Genomic DNA, 20,440 nt, shown 5'->3' with positions numbered 1-20,440 from the left:
TCATACGTAGCTTTATCTTTTAGCCACTATTGCGAACCATAATTTAATGGAGTTCGTAGGAATCAAGGGTTAATGGAAGCATTTAGTGTAAGAAAGCATGTTGAACACAGAATAATTAATTCCAATTCTGTGATAAAACTGCTGCCTATTGATTTACAACCCCTTCTGGTTAGAAAGCCCTTTGGTGGAAACCTGATTCTTAATTATTGTCACAGGAATCCTGGGCTTGTCAGGAAGCGATTTCCATCAAGCTGATTAGCCCTTTCACTGCTCGGAGCATTTTCGTGTCGTATTTAGCAGCTGCTTCCATGTTCATTACCCTCTCCATTCAGCAGGGTATTCCTGCACTGCCTAGAGGAGAAACACACACTTAAGTGCCACCTAACAATGAACATGGAAATGCTATTTTTCTTAAAGCAAACAAAGTAGCCATTATACAAACAAATGTGGATCTAGAAATGATAAGAACCATTGTTAAAGCATAGTTTCCTTCAATTATATAATGTAAAAACAATTATTTTTCAACTTTCTGGAATATTCTGCATACCCTCCACACCTTTGCTAAAAATAGAACGTAACTTGATGAGGAGAAAGATTTTTCCACAATTTTTAATATTTGTTATTGTTGCGTTAATTTGATACATCTAGTGTACAGAAGTTCATAACTGAACAAAGTGCTTAATAATACATAATGAATAGTTAATACTGTTTATTAATCATATTAAACACAATGTAAGCCATATATGATATCACATTTATTTCATCAAGTCATGTATTTCTACATGAACAAATACTGTATCTCAATCTCTGCAGATAAAATAAATACAAATGTCTCTGCAAATAAATATCACAAAGGCACATATCAGTAAGGATACATACTATGCAAATGGTAAGTATACTGAATATTATATGACTCTTCAATATCTCTCTTGACCTTCTTACCTCATAATCAATGCCTTACCCATCCATCACTTCACTGTCGGAAGAAAAGTGTGGTTGCCCCCGAGGTTCTGCTTTTGGGCTTCCTATAAGCCTCTGGTTGGCCATGGTGAGAACAGGAGGGGGGCCTGGATGGGCCATTGGCCTGATCCAGCAGACTCTTCTTATTAAGTAGTGGGTGGACATAGCAGACGACACAGTGATTCTCCAAGCAGCTCTCTTTATTCTCAGGCTGGAACAGAATTGAACTGAAGGGCTGAGCCAGCCTGCTTATATAGTAACATGCAACAGTAACAACTCTCTCTAGCTACCCAATACGTGAACGGCACTCTCAATCCTTCATTTGCATGTGGACCTGAGTGAGAACTGCAGTCACGGTGGGCAGAGTGAAACTATATACACATACCCCTAGTGGCCTAGGGTGAGAATTTCAATACATAACACTTCTGTTCTTAAGAGGAAAAAGCCAACAGTTTCTTGATCATAGAACTCCATAATCAGGAAATTTAACTTTCCCATAACATGTAAACAAATCCCACTCTTTAACATATCTTGGCAATGTGTTTATTCTGCCCTGATGAAAATCAGAGCTGAATTTTGATTCATTAATATAGCAGACCACATTTTTTGAAACCGTTCACATATAGGAACCGTTCACTGCCTTTCTTCCTATAGCTATACGTGCATTAACAGGCAATTTAACATTTTGTTTCACAAAACTCTTATTCAGTAAGGCTTAACTTTGTGCCAAAACTAGCTTTTGCCTAAAAACATCACATATGCTCCACCATCAGCTAAAATATCTGAATCTTTTTACACCACCACCAAATGTCTGCTTCTTTAAATTTAGATTTATACCTTCAACAAACAGAACTTGATAATACATAAATCACTTAATTTTTGCAGAAGTAAAATGCTATTTATGACTAATCTACGAATTTGCTCTTTATTTCCACATTTAGTGAAATTGATGGCATCCGTAGATTTAAATAACGGCATGCCTGATTATCTGTGGTACTATACAAATTTATTCCCCAGTTCAGCTTGAACTTACCTTCCTTACAGTTATCAAGGTCCTATCTGGACCTTAAAAAACACATTCAAAATATGTTAAATTCCTTCTAATCTATTTCTAACTTCTGCATATTAAGGAGGAGTGAGCAGCTAAAACATCCAGGTATTTAATTCAATTAAAAAAGTAATTCTTACTTTATAAAATTACTTTTTGTCTTCTAAGACTGTCCATTATTTTAAGGAGATGTCTATTCCTAATTATTCCTCTTCATGTGTTTTCCCTTCTGTCCCCTTCCTGCAATAAGATCTCTCATTACTATCTATACTCTGATTTAGCAAACAACAACTTTGAATTGTCAAAATCAGCATCCATTGCAAGCCATTTAACCCATTATACTACTTTGCTACTGTGCTTAGGATCCTCACCTGGATCTGTTACCTCTATGAAATATTAAAAGTCCCAGTTCTGCAGAACACTGCAAATGAAAATTGTGGCCTGAACAGTGTGACATATAAATATGAGTAAGATTAACAGGACTTATTTCACTTAATTACTGGCAGAATCATAAAACAAGACCTCAAGACAAATCTGATTTTTTTCCATGGCCATATCTGTCTTCAGCGTTGCTGACCATGTTTTCTGTGAGTCATACGAACGAATTAAGAAGTTTGTGCATTTAGTTTAGGGGGGAAATGTTTTGTAGCCTGGTTGAAGCTGGAATTAGCCCTCTGGTGAGCACTATTGGCCTTGACAGATTTTTAAAAGATTTCTGAGCTTGGTGTGCTATAGCCTGTGGGTTCTCCTGTATCCTAAATCTTCACCTTTAAAGTCCTAAACAGCCTGGGACCTGGAGGATTGCCTTCACCCATATAACTGTGTCCATAAATGGAGTTCTGCTTCAGAAGCGCTTCATGATTAAGATTGGTTGGGTTGGTTGGCCCAAGAAATGGGACCTTCTCGGTGGTGGCCTGAGAACAGCAGAACTCCTTTCTTACTGACTTGTGCTTTGCCTCATTGTTCAGACCTTTAGGCAAGCATCGAAGATATTCCTCATCAATGCTGCCTTTAACTGAGGATCATGATTAGCAGCTTCTTAGCTTTTGCCAGTGCTTCCTGATGTGGCCTGTTATCTTTTTATTTTGCCATGTACTTTTTTACATGTTGCTTTGCAAGGGCATAGCTCTGTATACCAACCAAAATAGTGTGTGTGTGTGTGTGTGTGTGTGTGTGTGTGCGCGCGCGCATCTTTTGCTCTTTGCATTCTGTATCTATTTTATTATCTGCTTTACTTTGCCATCTTCAATTTTTGTTTTGCTTATTCTTTTTATTATGCTTGGGGAAAAGAGCAGATGTTCATGGGAGGAAAGGATGTGTGGTGCCACTCTCCAACGGTCATACCAAGAACAAACTTAGTTGGTCTCTAAGGTGCTACTGGAAGGATTTTTTTATTTTTTATTTTGTTTTGACTCTCCAACGGGTTTGTGTTGGGGTGAAGAGATCTTAGTGTATGGGCAATGGAAATAGGACAAGCCAAGGAAGGGGACAATGGCAACTTTCTGTTATTGTCCTTCTGGTCCTCCCTCTAGTAGGGAAAGCTCCTGTTGGCATGTAGGCAACAACAGGGCTTTGACTCCTACCACTGAATGGGAAAACATCTGCCACCTAGATTACTCCAGATGAGTATGATTTGAGTCTAGATGAGTGTATTGCCATGTATCACCGAGACCAAGGTGGAAGGGTTAGCTCAGGGGTAGGCAACCTAAGGCCTGGGGGCAGGATGCGGCCCAATCGCCTTCTCAATCCGGTCTGGGAATCAGCATGTTTTTACATGAGTAGAATGTGTCCTTTTATTTAAAGTGCATCTCTGGGTTATTTGTGGGGCATAGGAATTCGTTCATCCCTCCCCCCCAAAAAAAAATATATAGTCCGGCCCACCACATGGTCTGAGGGATGGTGGACCGGTCCACGGCTAAAAAAGGTTGCTGACCCCTGGGTTAGCCTCTCATAGCTGTGTCTGCTAGAGTGCAGCAAGAACACAGGTCATATGAATGGGAAGGTGGGTTCATGGGAATCTATGGAGGTTCCCTTTACATATATGCAGCCCAGCAATATTCCAGCCTGAAGTGTTTTATTTATTGAAGTTAGACATGCAAGGCAGGCTAGGGACTCCAGGCATGCATAATAGGAACCCACCAAGTAGTCACTACTCTAATTATAACAGAAATACCTTTCCTCCCATGTGTCCCGGAGAGTCTTCTGTGTTTCTTCAAGCAAGCACTAGAAGCAATAGATAGGGTAACGCGGCAGCCTGGTTGCTCTTACCCTCCAAATACTAGGTCAGCCATCTGGAATATGCTTGAGAGCACAGCCTGGGGTTACAATTTGCGGCTTGGCAGGGCCAGGATTTCAGCATGTTCTTTTAGAGTTTCGCGAAGTGACAATTCACATGAGTTATCCTACCTTTGTTGCCTTCTCCGCATCCTGGCTCTTTGAGGTGTCGGTTATCAGCTTGCTGAGTCTTCCTGAAAGAGTAGTTCCCTATTTAGCTTTATGGTTTTCCTATTGGCAGCTCTGTAATTGTCCTCAGAGAGCAGGAATAACCCCTCAGCGCCCTTTAAGGGGCACTGCAGGCAAGGGAGACCTCCAAATCTTGGCCCACCAGACCCTGCGGGTGGAGCTGCGTCTTCACTGCCAGAGCACTTGGCCGCTCTACATCTCAGGCATCTCTGTGTTGCACTCTGCATCTTTGGAAATCATTGGAACTGCTCGTTGGAAGGTCTGCAAGTGCTTGTCATTAGGATAAGCACCATGTTTCTCTATTTCCTGCCATTAATGAGGAATTCTCCTGAAATCTGTATGCTTGTGGTGGGGGTTGCTGTTAGGGTGCTGCATTGAGAATATATGTATGTGATATGTGCATGGGAAGGGTTCTGAGTGCAGTGTGTGTGTGTGTTAAAGTTTGCAATTATGTATGTGTGTGTCTACATCCCAATCCCAAAGAAGGGCAGTGCCAAAGAATGCTCTAACTACCGCACAATTGCACTCATTTCACACGCTAGCAAGGTTATGCTTAAAATTCTACAAGGCAGGCTTAAGCAGTATGTGGACCGAGAACTCCCAGAAGTGCAAGCTGGATTTCGAAGGGGCAGAGGAACCAGAGACCAAATTGCAAACATGTGCTGGATTATGGAGAAAGCTAGAGAGTTCCAGAAAAACATCTACTTCTGCTTCATTGACTACGCAAAAGCATTTGACTGTGTCGACCACAGCAAACTATGGCAAGTTCTTAAAGAAATGGGAGTGCCAGATCACCTCATTTGTCTCCTGAGAAATCTCTATGTGGTACAAGAAGCTACAGTTAGAACTGGATATGGAACAACTGATTGGTTCAAAATTGGGAAAGGAGTATGACAAGGCTGTATATTGTCTCCCTGCTTATTTAACTTATATGCCGAATTCATCATGCGAAAGGCTGGACTTTCTTTATTTAACTTTATTTAATTTATATGCAGAATTCATCATGCGAAAGGCTGGACAGGATGAATCCCAAACCGGAATTAAGATTGCCGGAAAAAATATCAACAACCTCAGATACGCTGATGATACTACCTTGATGGCAGAAAGTGAGGAGGAATTAAAGAACCTTTTAATGAGGGTGAAACAGGAGAGCGCAAAATATGGTCTGAAGCTCAACATCAAAAAAACTAAGATCATGGCCACTGGTCCCATCACCTCCTGGCAAATAGAAGGGGAAGAAATGGAGGCAGTGAGAGATTTCACTTTCTTGGGTTCCATGATCACTGCAGATGGTGACAGCAGTCACGAAATTAGAAGACGCCTGCTTCTTGGGAGAAAAGCAATGACAAACCTAGACAGCATCTTAAAAAGCAAAGACATCACCTTGCCGACAAAGGTCCGTATAGTTAAAGCTATGGTTTTCCCAGTAGTAATGTACGGAAGTGAGAGCTGGACCATCAAGAAGGCTGATCGCCGGAGAATTGATGCTTTTGAATTATGGTGCTGGAGGAAACTCTTGAGAGTCCCATGGACTGCAAGAAGATCACACCTATCCATTCTCAAAGAAATCAGCCCTGAGTGCTCACTAGAAGGACAGATCCTGAAGTTGAGGCTCCAGTACCTTGGCCACCTCATGAGAAGAGAAGACTCCCTAGAAAAGACCCTGATGTTGGGAACGATGGAGGGCACAAGGAGAAGGGGACGACAGAGGATGAGATGGTTGGACAGTGTTCTCGAAGCTACTAACATGAGTTTGGCCAAACTGCGAGAGGCAGTGAAGGATAGGCGTGCCTGGCGTGCTCTGGTCCATGGGGTTACGAAGAGTCAGACACGACTGAACGACTGAACAACAAAATGTGTGTGTGTCTAACACACACACTCCGCACTGCTTGAATGCAGGCCTGGAGAGCTGTCTATCCAGGCAACCTGATTCTGAGGCTCAAAAATGTTTTGCACCCTTGCCTAAAGTTTCCCACACTCCTTTTTATGCCCCAAGGTTGGTTTAATGATGAGTAGGCCTTCCTCCAGCAGACTCTTCTGTAGAAAGTTGAGCCATGTTTCAGCCATCCCAAATAACTATTTACAGTATTTAAAAAACAAACACAAAAACTATATAATCTGAAGTGAGGTAGGTAATGGTAAAGGACCCCTGGACGGTCAAGTCCCGTGAAAGGTGACTATGGGGTTGTGGTGCTCACCTAGCTTTCAGGCAGAGGGAGCCGGCGTTTGTCCACAGACAGCTTTTCAGGTCATGTGGCCAGCATGACTAAACCGCTTCTGGCGCAACGGGACACCGTGACGAAAGACAGAGTGCACGTAAACACCACTTACCTTCCTGCCATAGCGGTACCTATTTATCTACTTGCACTGGCATGCTTTCAAACTGCTAGGTTGGCAGAAGCTGGGACAGAGCAACGGGAGCTCACCCAGTTGTGTGAATTCGAACCGCCGACCTTCTGATCGGCAAGCCCTAGGCTCAGTGGTTTAGACCACAGCACCACCCACGTCTGAAGTAAGCACCAGGGAGCTTAGGGAGACTTACCAGCAAGCAAAGGTGCTGAAGAATCAGTGAAATAATTCAGAGACGAAGTTGAGGGTGGGACAGTTTCACAAAAATGTTTCCCCTTGAATTTCTGCATCAATTTTGGTTCAGTATTAAAGCCATGATTCCTACATTTGAGCTTCCTGAATATACTCCTGAGTTTTGTAGAGCAAAATAGTATCAGAGCTATGCTTGGCTATCCAGCAGACTCATTTATATGGAACTCTACTATACACTTGGGAGTAGAATATGACCTAGTTTGGTAGAGCCTTTTTTGTGTGTGCATAAAATTAAAAAACAAGAAGTCCATTGAAGAACATCTATGCTATATCATACAAAGTTCGGACTCAGCCCCAGTTTTCCCTTTGCCACTTATTCATGCACACACCACTTAAAATCTACATAAATTAAATGCTGAGCAACAACAGTTCATTAGCTAGCACTTAACTAATGCTAAATTACAATGACATTCATAGGAATGCATCATGAATTTATTATGATGTCAGTAATTATAGAGAATACAAAATGAATTGCAAGGGAGGGTTCAAATCCTACAATATTGCCCTTTCCCAAATTCTAGAACCATTCACTGGGAGGAAAACACCAGTAAGGTAACATTTGAGGCATAAGGACAGGGAAAGTTGAACCAAACTGAGCAGTTGCCATTCTTAGTGCCCACAGCGTTGGGATATCATTTGATACCATTTTCACAAAGTAAAATATTTGGCGGAAGCCAGACAAAACTGTTCTCAGTGAGAGAAAGCAACATATGTCCTTAAATCTCCCATTGAAATTATTGAACTGAAAAGTGATTAAGGGTGCAATCCTATGGTCTCTGGGAGATCTCCAGTGTTGAAGCAGGAGAACTAATGTTGAGAGAAATTGCAATCAAACATAACTATTCATGAGTGCTAATTAGTGCATGAAGGGGTTAAGACCAGAGAGGTTGATTCCTAGACTCAGTTAGGTCACACCTCCTCATAGCTGTCAACCTTCCCTTTTTTACGGGAAATTCCCCTATCAGTACTATAGTATAGTACTGATAGGGGAATTTCCTGCAAAAAAAGGGAAGGTTGACAGCTATGCACCCCCTTTTCTCTGATGATGGAGGAAGTGATGCCTTCTCTTTCTGTTCCCTCTCCTCTCACACAATATACCGGTAAATGACCAAGGAAGATGTGCCTAAGTAAGCCCAAAGATTAGAGCACATGTTTGAAACTAGATCTCTGTATTTTCTGCTTGCTTTCTCCTTGCTGCTGCTTGGATAAGTTCATGATCTGACATTTGGAACATTTTGTAAGTAATGCATTTTAAACTTACTTAACAGTGTGTGGTCTGTTCATTGCAAGAGGGGTAGAAAGAGGGGAATGCTTTGTAAGCAGACAAAACAGGATATGCAAAAGGTTTAACATGCTACATTGCTAATGCTTCACTGTACTGCTTGATTTTTGTGAATTTAAACTCTGCTATTGGGAGCTCTCTCCTGCTAGAGAATGAGTTTAGCCTCAATGTTTTGAATCCAGGCACCCAGCCTTGTTGTTGTTGTTGTTGTTGTTTTTGTTGTTGTTGTTGTTTAACCCACACATGTGGGTCACAGGGATTCATATTTTCCACCCACAGGACTCACCCAATCTGATGCCACTCACCCCTCCAAATTCCTGGCCCAACCAACATTTGAGCTCCAGCATGGGCAAGACCAAAAAGGGGGTGTTCTCTCTCTCTCTCTCTCTCTCTCTCTCTCTCTCTCTCTCTCTCTCTCTCTCTCCTTTCCTCCCATTGTTTCAAAAAGTGTTTTAAAGAATTCTGAGACTGAAAAGTAGAGAGAAGAATGCAGAATGTTTCTCCATCCTCAGTTCTGCCCTGCTGGCAATGGCCCAGCAGGGTGTTGGATGAAATGCTTAAACTTCCTTCAGAATTCACACACCCGACTTTAGGATTGTACCGTAAATGGGCAGTCTTGTGCCTATGGTTTAAAAGGCTACAGTTTTGTTTCACTCCCATTATGACCCCAATGTTAACTGCATTAGTTCAGTCAAATATCATAAGGACTGACAGTATATGTGAGCTTGCTTATCTATGGATAGGTTAACTGGATTTTTTGTATTTCTAGGAACATATTGTGTGAGTTTCTTCTATTATGCACAATATGGTGGTGCAACACTTGTATTGTGTCACTAGGTGTTTGACACTTTAACTTGGTGTAGGGGCAATAAATAGATTTTTAACAAACATCCACTTTTCTAAAAAGAAAGACAGCCAATGAACTCAAACAGTAACCACACAATTTAACTACCTAAATCGGTGCAAAAACATTTCATACTAACATTGATTCCCTAAAATTACAAATTTCTTATATAAATAATGAAAACACACGTTAAATACAGATAATAGGAGCAAACCCATGGAGTTCTTGGACTGAATAAAGTCACCCTCATGCTTTGTTCCCATTTCCCAGGTTTCTTTAGGAATTCTGTAGAGTTCTCAGATCCACAAGGCAGGCTAAGTTTGCCAGTGAAGATTTGAATTGTTCACATTTAACTTCCTTGCTTTTTGTCATTTAAACGCGTTTAACCTTATGCCTTTAATGCTGCACTTAACAGATTTGTTACCAATGAAGATGCTTTTGAATGAGAGTCCCACCAGATGCTCTCTGAGGCTGCAAACTTGTCATAGGTTATGTGGCAGCAGATCTCATTGTCTTCAGCTAGATTTATGTGTGAGTTGTAGCTGAAATAGTTAAATTGTTCCAGGCCCATTCACAATGCATGAATAACCATCTTCATAGTCTCTGGCATCATATAGTTCATTTTTTAGTGGGGTGAAAAAAATATTTTGAATGATTTTAGTGGAAGGAAAATATATTCTCATGTTTAATAAGTACAGGCTGGTAAAAATGTGAATGCTTTTCAATCCACATGTTGCAAATACCATTTTGAGTTCTTAAGATACAGAGTCTTCCTTTAGAAAACTGGGTGGGGGGGTTGTATGTGTGTGTGATTAATGCCCAAGTAGTTTTATTAGCTGGCTTGCTATCTTCTGTTTCTAAACCATCATGAAGCATCCTTAAAATGGTATTTCTCTTGCATTTTACATGACTTCAGGGCTTGCTGTTCTCGCCTGTCAGGTCTTTTCAAATCACTTAACATTTACTGGAACAATTCTGCACTGCAGGATTTGCTGTTCATCCAGCGTGGTGTTTGGATCACAGCTGCTACACTCTTGTTGTCTCAGCAAGAGAAAACACTTTGTACCATTTCATCAGGAAAGAGCTTGTTCTTTATTTTCTGAATTAAGATTTACACACTCAGCTAAGCGGAGCTATCAGCAGCCTAACGTTTTTTCTAAGTAAAATTCGGATTTAAAAAAGTGCAGTTTGTACATTTATTTCTAAATACATTTGATCACTGGGAAACACTAAGCTAGGGATGTACGTAACCAATCTAAATATTTAAGAAAAAAGATGCTCAACACAAGAAGCTGTTTCTTGAAAGAAAGCTCGATTCCTGTAGGACTAAGGCCACACGCCTAGGCATGCTCACCTAGGCTAGGAGTAAACCACTGGCCACAGCATGAGTATAATATGCAACTGATTGTGCTGCAAGGGCCCCTTACAGCATCAGGTTTCAACATGGCTAATAATGTTTTCTACCAAAAGGGATGTGGGTGGTGCTGTGGTCTAACCCACAGAGCCTAGGGGGCTTGCCAATCAGAAGGTCGGCAGTTCGAATCCCCGTGACGGGGTGAGCTCCTGTTGTTTGGTCCCAGCTCCTGCCCACCTAGCAGTTCAAAAGCACGTCAAGTGCTAGTAGATAAATAGGTACCGCTCCAGCGGGAAGGTAAACAGTGTTTCCGTGCGCTGCTCTGGTTCGCCAGAAGCGGCTTAGTCATGCTGGCCACATGACCCGGAAGCTGTCTGCGGACAAACGCCAGCTCCCTCGGCCTATAGAGCAAGATGAGCGCTGAAACCCCAGAGTCGTCCGCAACTGGACCTAACGGTCAGGGGTACCTTTACCAAATATTTATGCCAGCAAAGAAATGCATATACTGGTGCAGGAAAAACCTGAGTGATCCAGATGCTACACAGCTGCACAGGCGACCTACGAACTGTTCCCTGTTCAGTTAGTCAGGTTTCATTTACTTCTGTGCTTCTTTAGTTTTTAAAGCCCAAATCAAGCTACTTTTTTACCTGCAAGGAAATATATTTGGGGTCCCATCATCTATGTTAGATGCCTGCAGTTGGAAGAAGCCCTCCTGAAGCATTTATTGCATGGATACACTACGTAGGCAGTTATGTAACCTAAGAAGGCACTACACAAATATACCAGTACTCTCTCTTCTCTATTTCACTCCTTAATAGCTCTTATGTAATGTTTTGATCATGTTGGTCTCGTACTGTGTGTGCTCACTTCCTCTGCCGGTTTTTGCATCTACCCCTTCAGCCTGATGAGAAATAGATCTATTCGTTTTTATTTCATTCACGGAATTTGTGTACCACCCTTCATCCAAAGATCTCAGGGCAGTTCACACCATCAAAATACAAAATAATTGTTCTTTTTAAAAGCTTTACTTCCAGTCACATCTCAGCACATTCTTTTCCGCCTCTTTCCTCCCCACAAGCTACTGGGTTCTGTTAAAGTAAGGACAAACTTGGTCAGACCACACCTAGAGTCCTGTGTCCAGTTCTGGACACCACAATTTAAAAAGGATGTTGACAATCTGGAACATGTGCAGAGAAGGGCAACCAAGAGGATCAAGGGTCTGGAAACCAAGCCTGATGAGGAATGGCTGAGGCAGTTACATACGTTTAGCCTGGGAAAGAGGAGACTGAGAGGAGATATGATAGCCAACTTCCTAAAGGACCACCCCATGGAGGATGGAGCAAGCTTGTTTTCTCCTGCTCTGATGGGAAGGACCCATACGAATGGCTTCAAGTTACAAGAAAGGCAATTCCAACTAAACATTAGGAAGAACTTTAGGATAGTATGAACTGGTTGACAGTGGAATGGTCTCCCTCAGAAGATGGTGGACTCTCCTTCCTTGGAGGTTTTTAAGCAGAGGATGGATGGCCATCTGTCATGGATGCAATAGTTATGATTCCTGCATTCAGCAGGATGGACTAGATGACCCTCAGGGTCCCTTCCAACTCTACAATTCTGTGAGTCTATGAAAAAACAACTTATAGGTAACAGAATATAACACCAGTGTTAGCAGCCCTAATGGAGGAGAGAAGGTGATGTGGGCCATAACTATGCTATCTGGGTGACAGTGCTGAGCATCTACCCACTAATTGCCAACAGGACATTCAACCTGATCACAGGACAGCTGGGTTTTTTTTAAGCAACCACCATGTCACAAAATGGTCAGGTATGAATTGGGCCAGCTGTGTATTGTGCTGCTTCTGAATCAGGGCATGTGGCTTATCCTAGGCAACCCTTTAATTTTCAAAGCTGACGTAGGATTTGAAGCTGAGTTAAAGGTAAAGGTAAAGGGACCCCTGACCATTAGGTGCAGTCGTGTCTGACTCTGGGGTTGTTGCGCTCATCTCGCATTAATGGCCGAGGGAGCCGGCATACAGCTTCCTGGTCATGTGGCCAGCATGACAAAGCCGCTTCTGGTGAACCAGAGCAGCGCATGGAAACGCCGTTTACCTTCCCGCCAGAGTAGTACCTATTTATCTACTTGCACTTTGGTGTGCTTTCGAACTGCTAGGTGGGCAGGAGCTGGGACCAATCAATGGGAGCTCACCCCGTCGCGGGGATTCGAACCGCCGACCTTCTGATCAGCAAGCCCTAGGCTCCGTGGTTTAACCCACAGTGCCACCTGTGACCCAGGTGAGTTACGTGCATCCAAATCCCTCCTATCATTGTGCAACTCATCACATTGCCTCACGTTCATAGCAGAATCAAAATACTAGTATTCCCTATGCCGTGATATATTATCAACTGTACCTTCTGTGCTTGTTTGTTGCCCTTCTGACTATGAACTGTTCATTTTTGCCCAGGTGAGAATGAAAAGATGCCCTTGGACCTCGGTGCATAACGCAGCCAGGTGTCCTATGTCGCAGGAGCAATCCTCTATTTGAAGGTGCCCTCTGTTTGAACACTCTTCAACCCAAATTCATTTTAAGAATTAAGGAACTAAAAGAAAGAAGGGCAGGTGTCTTGAGATTGCCCATCAACAGTGCAAGACAGCAGACTGAGATGGCATGCAAGTCACCAGGCACACAAGTCCCACCCCACCCCCCACTATGACGAGATGTATTTCTGCTTAAATTATACAAATTGTATGCAAAAAAGTATCCTCTTTTTTGCTGATGCATTTCTTGTTTTTTGGTAATGTGTAAGTGTTCACACTCTTGGCGGACCCCCAGGCACTAGGCCAAAGGGCTGTTAGCAACACAAGAAGGAAGAGCAGAGTTCTTCAAAACATCTGTCTAGCACTTGTCTAGTTAAAGCTATGGTTTTCCCAGTAGTGATGTATGGAAGTGAGAGCTGGACCATAAAGAAGACTGATCGCAGAAGAATTGATGCTTTTGGATTGTGGTGCTAGAGGAGACTCTTGAGAGTCCCATGGACTGCAAGAAGATCAAACCTATCCATTCTGAAGGAAATCAGCCCTGAGTGCTCACTGGAAGAACAGATCCTGAAGCTGAGGCTCCAGTACTTTGGCCACCTCATGAGAAGAGAAGACTCCCTGGAAAAGACCCTGATGTTGGGAAAGATGGAGGGCACAAGGAGAAGAGGACGACCGAGGATGAGATGGTTGGACAATGTTCTCGAAGCTACCAACATGAGTCTGACCAAACAGCGGGAGACAGTGGAAGACAGGAGTGCCAGGCCTGCTCTGGTCCATGGGGTCACGAAGAGTCGGACAGAACTAAACAACTAAACAACAACAACAGCACTTGTATCATGGGATTGACAGTAGGAGGAATGTTGACTCTTGAGTATCAGGGAAGCCTTATTACGAACCACTGCAGGAGCCACATTCAGGGCTATTGTTTTTCATTTTCTTCCTTAATTCAACTAGTGAAGGGAGGGATTTGTAGAATAGACTAAAATACTGCAGGACACAAACATTCGAAATAATGATGGAACGAACATTTTCTGGTTCTATTATAGAAGGTTAATTGTACACTGTGCTTTTTCCCTGGCAGTACTCAACGGCACACAGTACTGGCACCCCCCCAATCTTGTAATAAGTTAAATGGAGGGTGGGGAGAACAAGCAAGCAACCGTGGCTAAAAGGGGGGGACGCAAAAAAGCAGGAGGCTGCGGAAGTGGCGGCATCAAGGAAAAGGAGGCAGTTGTTCAAGTCGCCGCTGTCAGTCCACAGGTTCCCCCTTGGCTGCTGCTGGATGTGCTGCTGTGCCGCTGCCTCGCTGCACCATGAGTGACCAGGTAAGCGCGAGCATCTCTGCTTGCTCTTTCCATGTCTGTGGGTGCAGGAGGGAGGGAGGGAGGGAGGGAGGGAGAGAGAGAGAGAGAGAAGGGGGGAGAGCATCATGGTGCGTACCGGCACCTTTTTTTCTAGAAAAAAGCACTCATTGTACATATTATTACTATTAATGTTTGATGTTTTATTATGGTTTTATATGTGTTGGAAGCTGCCCAGCAGGGCTGTCTTACCCATAGGCGCTAGGGGTGCCGGGCTCTCAGTGACGCCAGGCCGAGAGTCCGAGACCCAAGAGTTGAGTCCGGGGAAGAGCCCGCCCATTGGTTGGAGCACTGCAGGTGGCTCTTCTGCTGCAGGTGGCTCTGCGGCAAGAGTTCGGGGGCAACCAAGCCAGTGAGATGCTGAGGCAGCCAGCCGGCTCCACTCTCCTGTGCGCCTGGGACTGGGCAAACGGGGGGGGGGGGCGGCCAGGCAGTTCTTTGCACCCTGGCGCCGCATATGCTTAAGATAGCCCTGCCACCCAGAGTGGGGTATAAGTAAAAATATATTATTATTATATTATTATTATTAGTAGGACTGGGCCCAATGGATGTAACCTTTTGGTCAGAAGAAGGATGCTTCAGGGTCTCTGGAATGTTCTCTGAAACGCATGTCAACCTTTGCTATTTCATATCAATTTGCTTCTGTTCTCTTTCCCTCTCAGTAGCTGCTTCGTAGCTGAGCCAACTGGGAGAGATAATAGAGTCAAAGAATGGTAGAGTTGGATGGGACCGGGATCAAACAGCAAGTTTGATTGGCACATGGCACCATGTGGCAAATGAGATTTGGCTAGAGAATAACTTCATTAAGCCAAATTAGATGTTGCCCTCACTCCAAATAAGCAAACATTTTTCAGGGGCAAAACAAAATAAAAAATAAAAAATTCCTTCCAGTAGCACCTTAGAGACCAACTAACATTTGTAACCTGTAACATTTTTCAGGGGGACAGATTCCCCCATTTCGATTTGGCCTTAATCAGTAATTACGTTAGCGTTTTTAAATACGTATATTTATTCTGATGTGAATGTATATGCTCAATATATAGCTCAAAATACCAGGATCTTCACAGCTGAAAATCATTAACCATAACAAATAGTATTCTGAGCACATCAGTTACATATAAATGTAATCCAAATATTTGAGCATGTCAGAAATGTTCACATTTATGTGAAACTGATTTCAGCAGAGTTTCTGGCTGATAGCTTTTGGTAATGCAACATTCCTTTAAATTGATTTGACTCTTATTTTCAGCAGATGTGAAAAACAGTCTTGAATAGAATTAATGAATCCACCTTTTTAGCCTATGGATAATAGTTGACTAATTAAGTCATTCACTTTGGCAGCCTGCATACATGATTATATGAATTATTGCTTATTAATTAGATTTAAATGCTCAATTGAATTCAATGGGCTTACTCCCATGTTAGTGTGTATAGGATTGCAGCCCACATTTCTGTCTGTGCTGTAATAAAAAATAAATACTCACTATCAATACAGTAGATATATATAAAATAAGAAGAAAACACTTAAAAGAAATAAAACAAAGATAAAACAAAGGTGATGACAGCTTCTTCTTTCACGATCACTCGTAGCCAAGTAAGATTGTCTTCCATAAATACGGTTTTAACAATGAGTCCCTAAGTGACTGTGCAGGCCATTTCTGGATCCACACGTCCTTCCACAGGGGGACATTGGTTTACGGGCGGGAGTTGATCACGGTGTGGATTTGCCAAGCGTGCCTTCCTCTTAGCACGTTTCTCCCTTGCATCCTGAGTTCGAGTGTCTTCAAAGCCCATGATACCTTTGGTAAAGGCTGTTCCCCTTTACCAAATGACAGTAAATCAGTGCCCGCAAAAAATAACAGAACAAAATAAAATAATAAAATAATAATGGAATCATAGAGTTGTAGAGTTGGAAGGGACCCATAGGGTCATCTAGTTCAACCCCCTGCAATGCAGGAATCTCAGCTAAAGCATCCAAGACAGATGGCAACACATGTGACAAAAATTATGTCAGAGGATGGAATTGCATTTAGCTGACACTTGATTAACTGTGCCCCAATTCAGTTAGGAGGGCTGTGCATATGGAAGTATACCCGAAGTAGCATCTCCACCCCCATCATTCAGCCCCGACACTGAGGTCCAGATCCGAGGGCTTTCTGGTGTTTCCCTCACTGCGAGAAGTGATTTTACAGGGAACAAGGCATAGGGCCTTCTTGGTAGTGGCGCCCGCCCTGTGGAATGCCCTCCCATTAGATGTCAAGGAAATAAAACAAAATCTGACTTTTAGAAGACATCTGAAGGCAGCCCTGTATAGGGAAATTTTTAAATTTCTGATGTTTTACAGTTTTTTATATGTGCTGTAATGTAAGCTGCCTAGAGTGGCTGTGGAAACCCAGTCAGATGGGCAGGGTATTAAATAACAACAACAACAACAACAACAATTCCTGCATCATACTGAGTCATACTTGGTGCTTCTTCTGGCTGGGGCAACCCAGTCCGATGGGTGGGGTACAAATAATAAGATTATTACATCAATCTGCAGCATCTTTGTTCTCATCTGTGACAACAAAGCGTTCTGTTACAGGATTTACCTCCAGCAGAGCACTTGGCCCCTTCCCAAGCGACTTTTTTCCTGCTCACAAGGCAACTTTGGGTTGTTGGCAGTGAGTCTGCAATCTCTTCTAAATTCTTTGAACTCATTTATTTTCTGTCCTGTGGTGGCATTTATTATTATTATTATTATTATTATTATTATTATTATTATTATTATTATTATTATTCTTTTGCACATTTTATTCTTACAACCTTGAGATATAGGCTGGCAATGAATAGCCCAAGATCCTTCTCCAGCCCAGCTTCATAGATGAGTGGTGATTTTAACCCTGGTGATTTTACACTGATTTTTACACCCTAGTCCATTTAATATCCCTCCACATTCTGGAAAGTAGGCAAAGAATCTTAAGATTTAGTGTCAGGAGTATAATGTATTCCTGGACACCGCAGAGTTAGACGCAGACTTTTCTGGAAGCTTCTGGCTGTTGTGAAATTGACTAGACAGCTCAACGCAGGAACTCAGCAACTCACTGGATAACTATATACAGTATTTATTGATTGAAGCAACTAGTATCCATAAGTTACTATTTACAGACTTTACAAAATAAAAGAAACAAAACATAAAATCTTTCCTCTCTGTCTCTCTCTCTCTACACTGACCACTTTCTACACCACACACTAACCACCCAGCTCTCACACAGAGCTCACCTTATCAGGAACTCATTGACCAATCAAAGGTCGTTGCTAAGGGACTGAAAGAGAGCAGATCTGGGCTTTCTGCCAACTAGTTAATTGCTTGTAAGATAGACAGCTGCAATTCTGCACGTAAGCAACTCTGAAATCTCTAACTTTAAGAAATGGGCTTAAATAGAAACTCATTGCATGTCAAGGACCCGATCCCTCCCCCGGAGAAAAAAGACACAGGACACCATATGTAAGGTTCAAATTGGGCAAATAAAGGGCCACAACTTTATTGGTTACGGATGTTGAGCGGTATTGGCTTAGGCATTGGATCAGCCGACTATATCTGACTCCAGTACGTCATGCTGGCAGTCCGGGAAGGGTTAACCACAGATGGGTGAGCCCCTGCTGCTGCACATCAGCTAGGGACTCACCCTGCGATCACCGATCACCCCGGCATGGGGCGTGCCTGGGGCCCTCACCTTCCACGGCTCCGGACAGTGGCCACGCCCCACCGAACTCCTTTACTGAAGTACCCTTCAGCCATTTGGGGGGAGGTGATGGCCAGTCCTCCCCCCCCCCACCTTTCCAACCTACCCTAAAATCCAATGCCTAATCCACCAAACCAAAGTTGTGACGAGTTGCTACGAGGTAGGCGAAAACCACCAGGGGAGCCAATTTGCCAAGTGGGAAAATTCCTACCAGGCCCCTTAACGGCGACCAACCGTAGTCCATAGCAGCGTCGAATCCTACCTAAACTAAAGGGGGGGTGGTCCGGGAAAACGCGATGAGAGGAGTGGTGATTTTAACCCTGGTGATTTTACACTGATTTTTACACCCTAGTCCATTTAATATCCCTCCACATTCTGGAAAGAAGGCAAAGAAATGGGCTTAAATAGAAAATCATTGTAGATTCTTTTATATTAGTAAAGTTGTAGTTTGCCCCTTAATTCTTATGAACTTGCTATTTTTGAAAGCATTTTTTAAAAAATTTCTAGCCTGCTTAATATGTAAAAAAAAAAAAACAACCAACTCCAGCTGCATGAAAAAGTTTTATAGTACGGTAAGCCCTAAGAATTTTTTTCCATATAATGTTGGATGAGGGATGCTTCTGAAACAACCTCAGCCATCCTTGCACTTACATAATGGGAGTTATGTAACTCATCAAGCAGTTTAACATAGCTCTGATTTTTTATCATGTACTGTACATTCATAATTTTCTATCCCGCCCCCCATTAATTTATAGATGGATAAGCATCATACCCAGAACGTTCTTTCTTTGTCCTCTTTGATCTTTTTATTTGATTGCAGGCAGATGAAATGCAAGACTCTGAGATGGTGGTAGTGGCCAGAGGCCCAATGATTACCCATAAACAGAATCCAAAAAGGGTGCTGGTAACATTTAGACTGTTTTATCAGTGATCAAAGCACAGGAGGTGCTGTCTAGACAGCCTAGGTGTGGACTAACAAGTGGCTTTCATTACGCTCTGGTGCCATTCCATTGTTTTGGAGCTGCTCGGGAGCCCTGCTCTTCTTCACGCCAATCTGTGATTGATTTCAAGAGAGGTGCCCAAGTGCCTGTGGCCATGGGATAAAGCTTACAGGACTTTGCTTGTTCTGACAGGGCAGAATAGCTGCCTATCACATTAGCTCAAAGTGACACATTCATTTACTTTCACCCTTCTTTGAAACAAATACTTTTAGCCACAGCAATTGCCCCCTTGCAGCTTAAGTTCTTGACTTGAATTCTTGTGTTCCAGAGAATAAAAATCTTATGAAATCATCTCTGCTATCATTCTGGGCATATTCTTATTTTTCTTGACAGGCACTGGGGTTTATTTCTTATGTAAAGCGATGAAATGAGGAGGTCAACCTTTATTTATCGATTGTAGTTATGTTGATATGGTATCTTACGAATAAAAGAACAGTTTGACATTTCACCCATAAAATTCCCTGAAGCAAGGGATGTGTGCTTTGTTCTTTCTTCATAAAATCTAGATGACATTCATAATCTTGTATAGTAAATGGTAGCATAGGGTAATGTGCCAATTTGTTACTACGGTGTCTATGTATATAATCTGTTATCAAAAAACAGACAAGCAAAACCCCTTTGGTTTAATAACTTGAGAGCAAAGGCATATTCATGCTCCAAAATGCATAATACTTGTAAGTTAAGGCAAATGCCTTAAGTTTTGTATCATGTAAGCAGTGAAGGCTTTGTTTAGTTCATTATATATATAAAAAAGTTTCATGCATCCACATTTTACCAGGAAGAAATTCCATTGGTGTAGCTCTAGCAAACACCTCCTGCGCACATGATTAAGAAATTTCTGACTGATGCATCCATAAAACCATCTCTTCCATCCAAGAAGGGGCTGATGTTAGAGCCATGGTCAGAGCTGAGGCTTGTTACCCAATCCTGGCCTCCCAAGTTAAGCTTTCCCCCCTTGGAGCCAGGGTGGGCTTGTATGTGGCAGGAGTATCTGTTTGCTTTGATCCTGGTCAAACAGTGGCATGCATAATGACACCCAAACTTGTGCATTTCTTTGTGGTCATTTCTCTAGTTAGGGATGAAGGGTCCGTCTTAAATTTCAAGTGAAGACAAATTCACCAGTGCTCTGAAGTCCATATTAGGTGGCAAACTCAGGTTTGTCTTCAGTCACATTCTCCATACAGAACTGTTCCAAGGCGGTCGCTGTCCTAGTTTGTCGTTGCAGCAAAATGACAAATAACCGTTGGCATGGATTTAATGTGGCA

Source organism: Lacerta agilis, chromosome 9 (assembly GCF_009819535.1).
Source record: "Lacerta agilis isolate rLacAgi1 chromosome 9, rLacAgi1.pri, whole genome shotgun sequence".
Classification (NCBI taxonomy): domain Eukaryota; kingdom Metazoa; phylum Chordata; class Lepidosauria; order Squamata; family Lacertidae; genus Lacerta; species Lacerta agilis.
This window is presented reverse-complemented; position numbering follows the sequence as displayed.